Consider the following 13973-nt stretch of genomic DNA (forward strand, 5'->3'; position numbering starts at 1 on the left):
CGTGTATAATGCTGTATTATCTTCCACAATAAATAGCGATAGCAAGCTGTTTTTTCTTGATGCTCCTGGAGGCACCGGTAAAACATTTTTAATAAACTTACTTCTGACCAAAGTGCGATCTATGGGGAAAATAGCACTCGCTGTCGCTTCATCAGGCATTGCTGCAACTCTCTTCGATGGCGAAATAACTGCTCATGCTGCGTTTAAAATCCCCTTAATTGCCGTCTTTCAGTGAGTTTTACAGCTCCGGCTCACGCTCAATTCTCACGGGAATGCTCTGGATCATTGAGAGACTTGAGAAGCAGATGTCGTGAAATTTTTGCACACGTGAAATGTGATAGGCAGATGTCGCCGCTGTTTTTCATTTAACTCATATGTCGAAAGGCTAAGCAGAGACATCTATTTTTGAAAAAGTATGTATTTTAAAGGCCGCGTTGCCAACCTAAAAAGAAGTAATTAACAAATTATCTGGCTCACATATTGAACCAGACTTCTATCTGGATTTATCTGGCTCAAATCGTTGTTGTTGCATTTACATGCAAAATTATTTATCTGGCTCAGGATTTTGCCACCGGATGATAGCTTATATGTCTAGCGATGAAGATGAAGACGCACCCAGAGTATGTAATGTGTCGAAGCAAAGCAACACTGGAAAATTGTTACGTGATTGCAGCTTGATTGTTTGGGATGAAGCTTCTATGTCTCATAAGTTCTGTTCATGTTTTGGATAGAACAATGCGAGATTTTTGTAATAAAAATATACCTATGGGCGGTTGTACCATTTTGTTTTCTGGAGACTTTCGACAAATTCTACCAGTAGTTGTTAGAGGTACGAGAGCTGATGAGGTCAACGCGTGTTTAAAAATGTCTTACCTTTGGCCGTATATAAATAAACTACAACTTATAAAAAATATGAGAGTTTTTACTTCCGGAGAAGAAAATGTACTTTTTGCTAATAATTTGCTGAAAATTGATAACGGGCAGTTTCCAACAACAAGTGGGCTTATCGATTTAACAAATATTTGCAAATTTACTGAAAATATTGAAGATCTTATTAATAAAGTATAACCTGAAGTTGGCCAATTTACAAGTAATTCTTTGGACTGGTTTAAAATGAGCAGGTGGACGCAGTACATACGTTAGTACTCTCAAAATATAATACGGAAGCACAAGTTGTCTGCTCAATAGATACGGTAATAGATACTAACGAGGCTGTACACTATCCAATAGAGTTTTTAAATTCTCTAAACCCTCCCGGAACACCACCACACGAACTTATTATTAAAGTAGGAGCTCCCGTTATATTACTACGCAATTTGAATCCACCATCACTATGCAATGGCATCAGGCTGCTGATCAAGACCATAAGAACGCATTTGATTGAGTGTTCAATTTTGACTGGTTGTAGAGCTGGAGAAAACGTCTTGATTCCAAGAATCCCGATAGTACCAACAGATCTCCCATTTCAATTTAAACGGCTACAGTTTCCAGTCAAATTATGTTTTGCAGTAACAATAAATAAGGCTCAAGGACAAACACTTAAGGTAGCCGGTTTGGACCTAAGAGCTCAATGTTTCACACATGGGCAATTATATGTAGCTTTATCCCGTGTAACAAACAAAGATAATTTATATGTTTTGGCTCCTGATGGGAAAGCTGCAAATATTGTATACAATGAAATTTTATAATAAAGGAAATAAAAACTAACTGGATACGAACAGTTAATATGTATGGATTTATATTTAACTTTGCTTTGGACTTAATTTCTTTATGAATTATCTTTATTTTTTAATTGAAACATTAAATCGGTCACGGTGGTGTGATGGAGTCGGCATAAAACAAGTAGGTCCCGTCCGGCCAATTTGTAGGAAAAATTAAAAAGGAGCACGATGCAAATTGGAAGAGAAGCTCGGCCTAAAATCTCTTCGGAGGTTATCGCGCCTTACATTTATTTATTTTTTTTAACCTTCAACTATGGGGGTGAATTTTTGGGACATAACCTGTGACGTGGTGGTAAATCTGACCCCTTCGGATTTTATTTAGATATAAAAAAAAATGTACGGTTTTATAATTATTCTTTGTATAAGGCATGCTACAACCTTTTGGAAATAAAATTAATACAAATAAAAACTTTTTGTTTTTTATTAAAGAAAAAATTCAATTTATTTAATAGACTTAATTTAACATAACATAAAAAACATTACATGGTTAACTAAAAAAAAGTTTAAAAAATTAAACTTATGTTAAACTTAAAAGGCATTTTTTCACAGCCAAATATATGCATTTAAAGATATAAAATAAATAATTCAAAAAATATAAATTTTCTGGAAACTGCAGGTCAGTCTTTTGGGGCTATTTTTTATTCATCGAATTCTGTATTGGCGCAGTTTATGCACATACGTTTGCTACAGCCCATACACATTGGCTTATTACAATGTAGTGTAGTGCCAAATTAAAATACATTAAAATAAATTGTAGATGGCAACCCTCTTTGGAAATGTCCAAGATGCAACCATACATCAGATGCACTCGGCATCACTAAAATTGTTAGAGTCGAGCAATTTGGAGAGTTTCTGATTGGTTGAAACTGCCGTTGATCGACGCCATCATTAATATCGTTGCTAAGCAACGTAAAGAAAAGCTGCCTAGCTACATAGTTGCGTTAGCGGCAGTTTTAGTTCAGTTAGTTAGAGTTGAGAGTTTGAAGTGAACCGGCCGCCGCGTAAGTTGTAATAAAAATTAAAATATACTTACGCACTTAGCGTAACAGAAAAACTTAAACTAAAGCCAAGTGACAATAAAAGAAACAAAGTGTTAGAGAACTGATTAGAGTGTTAAAGGACTAATTAGAATAAAAGTTTCAATGAACTGAGAGTTTAAATAAAAGAAAAATATATTTAAAAACTAAACAAATTTTTATTAATTTAAAAGGGAAAAGTGTGCTTGGCAGCCGGGTGAGTGCGTGCAGAACGCTTCTGCAGGATCCAAAGATAGATCCTTTATATGGCGACCGTGGGCCGAAGCCCTGGAAATGCGGCGAGTGGCCGGAAGGAGGTAAGCCTCCCAACAGGCGTGGGCATTAAAAAAAATACCCACTTAAAATTTACAATTTAAATTCAGAAAATATAAAAATTTGAAAAATTACAAAAAATACAAAATATACAAAAACCCTACAAAAAATTTAAAAAAACATCAAAAATCTTCAAAAAAAAAACTACAAAAATTTAAAAAAAAAGACATTTACAAAAAAAAATATAAAACATTAAAAAACTATTACAAAAAAAAATACAAAAATTTGAAAAAAAAAGATACAAAAAAATTTAAAAAAAAAATTTACATGAAATACAAGTTTAAAATTCTACAAATATATAAAATCAAAAATAGCACAAAAACTTTAAAAATCAAAAATTACAAAAAAAAGTACAAAAGATTAAAAACCAATACAAAAAAAATTTTTTAAAAATTTGGAAAATCTACAAAAAAAATACAAAAATTACAAAAACCTTTTCACAAAATTATAATACTTAAAATCATTACAAACAAAAACATATAAAACTGAGGAAAATATACAAAAAAATTTAAAATCATTAAAAACCAAAAATATGTAAAAATTAACAAAAACCCACAATTTGAAATGGTAAAAGAGAAAAAAATTTACGAAATTAACAAATAAGGCAGTGGTGGTGGATTTTTTGTTGGTCGTGGCTAGTGGTAGGAAAAAAATCGGTTGGAAAAATATACATATACAAATAATATCAAGACTTAATAAAAATCAGAAATAATACGAAAATTCAAAGCTTATAAAACAACAAACTAATCGGCAGCAGAAATAATAAAAGAAATTAGAAAAAAGTGGAAAAAAAAAAAAGAAATTTTGAACTATAAAATCAAAACCGAAGCTGTACCAAAAAACTAGTGCAAAAACGGCATTAGCCACGCCATTTCAATAACGGAACTAGCCACGCCACCGTCATAACGGCAAACCACCGTACACCATAAAATAGCGGAAAACAAGCGACGCCATCAGCAGCAGAACACCAAGCAGTAGCAGCAGAAAAGGAAGCGCAGCAGCAGAACATACAGCGGTAAATCAAACAAGCAGCATTGGTATGGCGAAATAAAATTTTTGATACATATTTTCATATTTAATAAATACATTTAAAAATTACATTTTTCAATTTTTATATCGAAGTTAAAACATATTTCATTCATTTTCAAAATTATTATAAAAAAATTTTGTTTTGTAGTCAAAATTAAATTGCCTACAAAAAATTTTATTAAAACTCACATACTCATACATACATATATGTGTAAAACCATAGGTAGGCACTGTAGAACAGAGTCGGACAAAAACTGAAGAAGAAAAAAAAAATTATTAATCCATTCGATCTTTTCGTTATTCACACAATGGTGGTTCAATAAATTTTCATTAAAGTTTTCATTAGTTTAATCCCAGTCTGCCCTACAGTGGGCTTCATCAACACAAAAATACAAAAAATTTTTCTTTTCGTAAGCGGTGCGTCCGCGTAAAAATATGACATAAATTTTTTTTTCAAACCTCGGTGCGTCCGAGGACATTTTTAATACAATTTTGGAAAGATGCGGTGCGCCCGTATCTATAAAAATAAAAACAAGACAATTTTAATAAAAGCGGTGCGTCCGTTTAAAGCCTGTACAAAAATATTTGCCATTCTATAATCTTTGCATTTAAATTCAAACAAATTCATAACTTTGCCATACATTTCTGATTCAAAAAAAAAAAAAAATTTTTTTCACATTCTGTACAATTAAAAATTGATACATTTCAATAAATATATTCGTAAACAATCAACATCTTTCAAATTGCATGTGAATCCCAATTCCCATTCCCGTTTTACATGAAAAATTTTTAGCTAATTTCAATCATTGGATTTGGATTTGCGGACAACAAAGGCGTAAAGTATTTCTTTAATCTTTCTTTTCATTAACTAATCACTAACTTTAGTATTTCAATAAAATTCACTAACTAAAGTTTTTTTTGCTATAAGTATTCGCTAACCAATTATATAATTATAACTAAAATCTAAAAGCTTTCAAAACTACATACTTTCACAAATTTCTTTTAAAATATTTTCATAAATTCCCTTTAAGAATACTTTCATAATTTTCTTTTGAGCTCAACTCAACTCGTTCCAATTTAATTTCCTTTAAGTTTCTATTCAATCTTCATAAACAAATACCACATATCTTGCAACAAAATTTTTTAATATTTCGTCCATTCGTTTCAACACGTATGGACCTAAGAAGCGGAAAGGTTATTTCTAAAAATTCCAATCCAGATTCAAGTCCCGAAAATTCAGAGCAAAATTTAGATTCCACAAACTTAGAGCAAGATATAGATTCCAATAATTCAGATTCTGATTCATTTTCAAGTGCATCGTCAACTGATACCTTAACAAGTGAAAATAATTATAAATTATCCCTGAGTGCAGATTTTTTAGGATTTGCTGATCAACCCGTAATTCCAAATTCTAGTTTTTCTATTCTAACTCCGGTTCTTAACGTTACAACCATGGCCACAATCGAGGAGAAAAAATCGTTTATTAATACTTGTGCCTCGATTATGCGAGACAACTACAGTGGAGACCCGTTAGCACTTGGCTCATTTATAAGTAAAGTTGAATTAATGGAAGTATTCTCTAACGAAAATTTAACTCCTACTTTTATTGCATTTTTAAAATCCAAACTCGAAGGCAAAGCTCGCGAAGCACTACCAACGCATATCGAATCAGTCAGCCAAATTAAAGAAGCGCTATGTAATACAATTAGGCCAGACAACTCGAAAGTTGTAGCGGGAAAAATCGCAGCCTTAAGAGTAACAAATAACAATTTTTCAGAATTTTCCAAGCAAGTAGAAGAGCTTTCTGACTCGTTAGAGCGCTGTCTAGTCATTGAAGGTATAACAAAGGCAAAAGCCCATGAGATGGCGGTTGAACAAACCATTAGCGTTTGTAGATTAAATAGTAGGTCAGATATGGTGAAATCGATCCTTGCGTCAACAACCTTCAAAGATTCAAAGGACGTAGTAGCGAAAATGATTATAGAGCGAGAGCAGGAAGTTAAAGAACGGCAAGTGTTAGCGTTTCGGTCACATCCGATAAGATATAGTAATTTCCGTGGAAATTCTAGAGGTAACAGTAATTTCAGATATAATAACAATAGTAATTTTCGATTTAACGGTAATGCAAATAGGCAACACACTAATACAAATTTCCGAAATAACAATTATAACAGAGGCAATAATCACAATTATAACAGAGGTAATAATCGCAATTATAATAGAGGCAATATCAATTCCAACAATAACAACAATAATCGGTCCGGAAATAACAGAAATTCTAGTAATCAGGGTTCAAATTCTAGAAATTCAGCCAACGTTCGTTCTTTAAATGCCGAAGCCCCTCAGGCGCGAACACTGAGGGAGCGGGAGCAATTCGACTAAATACTTCTCAATCAATATATTGTCTAAATTTAAATTTTTCCGATTTCGTCGAAGTCGCTTGTAGCGATTCACATAAAATATGTTCTTTTCTAGTAGATTCACAGGCAGACATTTCATTAATAAAAATTTCCAGTTTGGCAAACGATGTAGAAGTAGACAATAGTAACGTAATAAATATTACAGGCGTAACAACAGACACGGTAACGACAATAGGAACAGTTAATACAAGTATAATCGCATCAAATAAATTTTTTCCTCTGACTCTTCATGTTGTCAATGACAACTTTAATATTCCTTCGGACGGTATAATAGGGAAAGATTTTCTAAAAACGAACAAATGCATAATCAATTATGCTAATGACACAATTACATTCGGACAAGGGACAGAAAAGGTAAATGTTTCAATTTTGCATAGCACTTCAACAAATACTCTTGTAATTCCACCAAGATGCGAAGTTTTTCGTGTTTTTAGTTTGAAAAATTCGACAAGTCCAGTTTTTGTTGATTCTCAGGAACTTTGTAACGGTGTTTTCACAGCAAAATGTATCGTTGATACAAAAAATCCAATAATAAAAGTTATCAACACCACCGACGAAGTCAAGTGCGTAAAAGATTTCAATATTCAAACTGAAGACATTAAAAACTTCAATGTTTATCGAATAAATGATACACCTATCGATTCAAAACGTATAGAAGAGCTTAAATCAATCTTGGCAAAACAAATGCCTTCTTACGCTAAAAAGAAATTACTTGATTTATGTTTGAAATATTCTGATATTTTTGCATTAAAAACCGACTTAATGACGCTTAATAATTTCTACGAACAAAAGCTTAGATTAACTGACAAAACCCCTGTCTATATTAAAAATTACCGTTTGCCATACACACAACGCGAAGAAATCAATAAACAAGTCGAAAACCTACTACAGAATGATTTAATCGAACCTAGTTTTTCAAATTATAACAGTCCTTTAATTCTGGTACCGAAAAAAGATCCAACAGGCAAAAAGTCGTATCGTATGTGCGTAGATTTCAGAGCAGTCAATAAAAAGCTCATAGCCGACAAATTTCCACTAGCACGCGTTGATGACATACTCGACAATCTTGGCAGAGCCAAATACTTTTCAACTTTAGATCTTTTTTCTGGTTTTCACCAAATACCCCTTCACCCTAAATCTAGAGACGTAACTTCTTTCAGTACAGATCGAGGAGCTTTTCGTTGGAAAGTTTTACCTTTCGGGTTAAATATTGCACCAAACTCATTTTCTCGTATGATGTCAATAGCATTTTCAGGAATTTCACCAAATCAGGCTTTTATGTATATTGACGACGTTATCGTCATTGGTTGTAGTGAGACACACCACCTTAAAAATTTGGAAAAAGTTTTCGAAACCTGTAGAAAGTTTAATTTAAAGCTGAACCCAATCAAATGCAATTTCCTTCGTTCTGAAGTAACTTTTCTAGGCCATAAATGTACGTCAAAAGGTTTGCTGCCAGACGATTCAAAAATAGACGCTATTAAAAGGTATACTAAGCCAAAAGACAAAGATGCGGTTAGGCGATTTGTCGCATTTGCAAATTATTACAGGCGATTTATACCGAATTTTGCGTCACTGGCAGCGCCTTTAAATCGTTTGAATAGGAAAAAAGTTGAATTTGTTTGGGACGAAGCGTGCGAAAACGCTTTCGAAAAACTAAAACAAGCATTAATGTCTCCTCAACTACTACAATACCCTGACTTCACAAAAGAATTTATAATTACAGTAGATGCTTCTAAGAGTGGGTGTGGCGCTATATTAAGCCAAAAGCACGGTGATAACGATTTACCAATTTGTTTCGCGTCAAAATCTTTTAATAAAGCAGAACAGAAAAAAGCAATTATCGAATTAGAACTCCTAGCAATACATTTCGCTATAAAGCATTTTCGTCCATATGTTTATGGTACAAATTTCACAGTAAAATCTGATCATAGACCACTAGTTTATCTTTTTAACATGAAAGACCCTTCCTCTAAACTTTCTAGAATTCAATTAGAACTGTCAGAATATAAATTTACGATTGAATACATAAAGGGAAAATCTAACGTTGTGGCTGATGCTCTTTCACGCATTAGTATAGACGAAATAAAAGAATCTACAAAGCATGTTTTAGCAGTCCAAACGCGATCACAAACCAAACAAAAGGATTTACAAAATAAAGACGATAATTTTACTGATACTTTTTGCGAAACGCCTAAAGTACAAGTTTATGACAAATTTTCATACAATTTTTCAAAAAAGATACCGCGAATAAAGTCGACTATACAATTTAATAAAAATAATGAGATCTCTAATATACAAATTTATGCGCATTTAAAACATAAAAAATTAAATTTACTTAATTTTGTGAATGCTAACGGAAAAACAAATTTAGATGAGTTATTTTCGAGGCTTGAAAAAGCAGCCGGCAGTCACAATATTAAGCAGTTAGAATGGCCAAAGAATGATATATTTTTCAAAGAATTTTCGATTACAAATTTTAAAATCAGCGGTAATAAAATTTTAAAATCATTGCAAATAATATTAACAGACTCTGTAGAAACTGTAACAGAAACAGAGCAAAAACAAAATCTTATGACAATTTATCATGAGGACCCTTTGTTAGGCGGTCATTGCGGTACAAAACGATTATATTCCAAATTAAGAACAAAATACTATTGGAAAAATATGACAAGAGACATTGCGAAATTTGTCAAAAATTGCAATAAATGCCTTTTAAATAAAGTAAAACCAAAAACAAAGGAAAATCTTGTTTTGACTCCAACCCCCTGCAAACCCTTTGACATAATAATTGTCGATACAATAGGTCCACTTCCGGAATCCAAATATGGTAACAAGTTCGCTGTTACTATGATTTGTGACTTTTCTAAATACCTGGTAACAGTAGCTGTACCAGATAAATCAGCAAAAACTATTGCTTGCGCTATTTTTGAAACCTTTATATTAACATATGGTACAATGAAAGCTATTAGATCCGATTTAGGAACGGAATATAAAAACGAATTATTCTCTGAATTGACAAAACTTTTAAAGATTGATCATGATTTCTCAACAGCCTACCACCACGAAACTGTTGGTACTGTTGAAAGAAATCATAGAGCCTTTAACGAATACTTACGTGCGTATCTGAATGAAACGTATTCAGATTGGGATACATATTTAAAATACTTTACATTTTTACACAATACTACAAGTAGTTCGGTTTTTGATAATAAATTCACTCCGTTTGAATTAATATTTGGCAGAAAAACTACAATGCCACATGAATTGCAAAAAGAGCAAATTGATCCGATCTATAACGTAGAAAATTACGCAAAAGAGCTTAAGTTTAGAATGCAAAAATCGCATAAAATGGCAAAAAATTTGATTAATAAGCATAAGATTAGAAATAAAGATTTATACGATAAAACGGCTAAGCCTTTAGATATTAAAATTAATGATAGAGTTTTAGTACAAACAGAACCCAGGAATAAACATAAAAATATATATCAAGGTCCCTACATAGTAAAGAATATTGATGGGCCAAATGTAACTATTTGTGAGATAAGTAAAGAAAACGAAAAAATTGTACACAAAAATCGAGTACAAAAAATTAATTAATCTAATAATCTATTATTAATCATATAAATATATTTTAAAACCGCCAATGAAGGCAAAAAAAAAAAAAAAAAAAAAAAAAAAAAAAAAAATGTAACAAACAATAATTACATTTAATTAGGTAGATTTTACAATAAGAAAAAAAAAACCGGTTTACTTCAAAACATCAAATTCAATATTTTAAACTAACTTTTATATATTTCACTTTATTCAAAATATTACTTTCATTTTTAGTCATCTTTTTAGAAGTTGCACTGCGATGAACGAATGAGTCCCGGGTTAGAGCACCCTAATGCTAGCAAACTCCTTCGTTCATAACATTACAACAACATATTAAAGCCTAAAGAAGAATGTGGCAAGATTAATTACCTTAATCTTACCAAATTCTTCTTTTCTAAAGGGGGAAGATGTAGTGCCAAATTAAAATACATTAAAATAAATTGTAGATGGCAACCCTCTTTGGAAATGTCCAAGATGCAACCATACATCAGATGCACTCGGCATCACTAAAATTGTTAGAGTCGAGCAATTTGGAGAGTTTCTGATTGGTTGAAACTGCCGTTGATCGACGCCATCATTAATATCGTTGCTAAGCAACGTAAAGAAAAGCTGCCTAGCTACATAGTTGCGTTAGCGGCAGTTTTAGTTCAGTTAGTTAGAGTTGAGAGTTTGAAGTGAACCGGCCGCCGCGTAAGTTGTAATAAAAATTAAAATATACTTACGCACTTAGCGTAACAGAAAAACTTAAACTAAAGCCAAGTGACAATAAAAGAAACAAAGTGTTAGAGAACTGATTAGAGTGTTAAAGGACTAATTAGAATAAAAGTTTCAATGAACTGAGAGTTTAAATAAAAGAAAAATATATTTAAAAACTAAACAAATTTTTATTAATTTAAAAGGGAAAAGTGTGCTTGGCAGCCGGGTGAGTGCGTGCAGAACGCTTCTGCAGGATCCAAAGATGGATCCTTTATAGTAGACAAATATGTGGAGTATTTCGTTTAAGCCTGATGGGACATATGTAACACAGTTTACGAGCTATATTATTATGTTCGATTGCCGATGGAGCTATTGAAGCGGTACCCACAACTTTACCGATCACGCTTCGAAAATTCTTGACCAATACCCACATACATTAGTTTCAGAATTTTGTTGTAAAGTCTCTGGTAACCGCACAATACTATGTAAAGGAGTTTTTACTGCGCGGGTAGGTTCAATTGCTGATCACTTAATACCGTTTTTTCCGTAATAATAATTTACCTCGGACTCGCAAATATTTCCTTTAACATCAGCTTCTTCCCCAACAATGGCTTCAATATCCCCAGAACTTTCTTCAACTACTGCATCCGAGTTATAGTCTTCATCGCTTGAGTCATCTTCTTCCAGACAAAACGTCGGATCGATAACTTCATCTTCAACTTCGCTAAAATCATCATCGTCCTCCAACAATTGAGTTATTAATGTCTCGCTTAATCTCTTTGTTCCCGACATGACCTACACACACATGATTCATAATTAAATGATACATAAAACAAACAAAATAAATTTCACATCAGCCTTACGGAGGAGTGGTCAAATATATTCTATGATAAACTAACATAAAGTAGTACGTGGGGTAAGTTTTTTTCTAATAAAAAGTTACGCTTACCTTGAGGTAGTAGTAAAATATTTTCCAAAAAAAAACGTGCATAAACCTTGAGAAGAGGTAATTTTTACTACAGGATAGGCGTATAGCCGCTCGTGTTAGACCTTCCATAGCAAAAACACAACTGATCAAAAATCACCATGAAATGAGAAGATACTGAGAAAATCAAATTGCTAGAGCGCTAAATAAGAGAGTAACTCACACAAATAGTAAGAGGGGGTAAGTTTTACCTCCACCTCCACAGTTAAAGGTTAATTAAAAATGCAAAAACAAATTACTATTTTTAAACATTGCAACCTTGTGTGCGGGTTGCTAGTATATATATATGTATAATTACCCTGCAAAAATTGTTGGATTACGTGTTCCATTTTCCTCATGTTGGAGTACTCTAACAATACTCCTTTGCAATGCGTTTGCGGACCACCATAAATCGATCATTGCTCGTTTTTTAACGACAGTGACCCCGAGACGATGACGATCGAACAGAGTTGCCAAAAGTAAAACATTGCATGCAAATAACTAATAATAAAATTTTACTTTGGCAACTCTGATAAAATGCAACAGCCCTGCAAAAATTGTTGGATTACGTGTTCCATTTTCTTCATGTTGGAGTACTCTAACAATACTCCTTTGCAATGCGTTTGCGGACCACCATCAGCCGATCATTGCTCGTTTTTTAACGACCGTGATCACAACACGATGACGATCGAACAGAGTTGCCAAAAGTAAAATATTGCATACAAATAACTGATAATAAAATTTTACTTTGGCAACTCTAATAAAATGCAACAGCGCACTGGTTTTATGTATATTAGAAATATTAGTTTCTTTATTCACGCAAATGCTAAATAACATAAGAATATTCGTAGTATAAAGTATAAAAGTTGTATTGCCCCTCTTCATTTACTTTCATTTTAAATTAAATTCACTTCGATAATTCTTTCCGACACAATTCCTCTTTAGTACTTTGGCATATGATCCTCTGTGGGTGCTCCATGGAGTACTACACTGAAAGTACAGTCGAAAGTACTCTCACGTATGTACTCTATGGAATACTCACAAACAAAGCGAGAGTGGGATCACCTACTCCTCTCCTAGGACATCGCAATGTTAATTGGAGCACATTTTTTGTATGAATACAGATTAGATTTGGCGGAGTCCTATACACCCAAAGGAGTATTCCTTACATTATTTATAGAGTACTAGCGTTTTTTGAATGGCAGCGGGAGTCATTGGTACCGTTTGTCGTATCGCTGTAGTCGTATCCCTAACGTAATCAGCTGTTTATCGTTACGACGGTAAACCAAAAACCAATTGGTTGGCTACGATATGGTTGCGACCTTAGCGGCACCAATAATCGATTGCATTGATTCCCATTAGGTTGGTCGAATCAGCTGTTATAAGGTTACCGATACGGTTACCGATAAAGCACCAATGTCTCCAGCTTAAAAGTAAAAGTTTACTCTTTGTTTACATTACAGAGCACTGCAAGTGCAAATACCATAGCTCAATGAGTCGATACAAATAAATAATTTCAATTTCTTTGGTCGATATATCGTTACTCTTTACTACCACTTTTCTATGACAAATGAGGCAGTCTGACAGTTCAACCAAAGAAATTGAAATTATTTAAATTATTCTTTGGCCAAACACGTTATTCCTCTGAAAACACAAGAATTCTGTTACTTTCCTCTGCCAAACACAAGAATTCCGTTATTCCTATCTGAAGTAAGTTTAACGAATTTAACGCCAAGTGCTTTAAGTATTTCCACTTCAAGACCCCAAAACTTGGTTTATGTGCGCTACATTTGCCATGGGTTATGGGTTCATGCTCAAAGACTACGATGGGTAGAGAAAATCCTGAAAAATTATGGAGTTAAATCTACGTTATTGGTTATTGTGAATATACTTACGGTTTGGTTGAAAATATACCTTTCAAATTTGATTCGATCCTGGGTGCCAATTCACGTTCTGTGAAGTGATAAAATGAAAATGAGTTTTCAAACATTTGAAAAAATTTTTGTTTGAAATTTTTTTTCACATTATCACTTCATAGAACCACTGATGACCATAGAACGTGAATTGCCCCACTGATAGAGTTTATTCATTTTTATATGCTTACCCTTCTCCCACATCATAAGACGCTAGGTCACCACTAATAGCTCCGACACATAAACAGGTTTTCATATAGATGAGTTTAACACAAGCTTATGCA

The sequence above is a fragment of the Eurosta solidaginis genome, chromosome 5 (genome assembly GCF_040869045.1).
Source record: "Eurosta solidaginis isolate ZX-2024a chromosome 5, ASM4086904v1, whole genome shotgun sequence".
Lineage (NCBI taxonomy): Eukaryota > Metazoa > Arthropoda > Insecta > Diptera > Tephritidae > Eurosta > Eurosta solidaginis.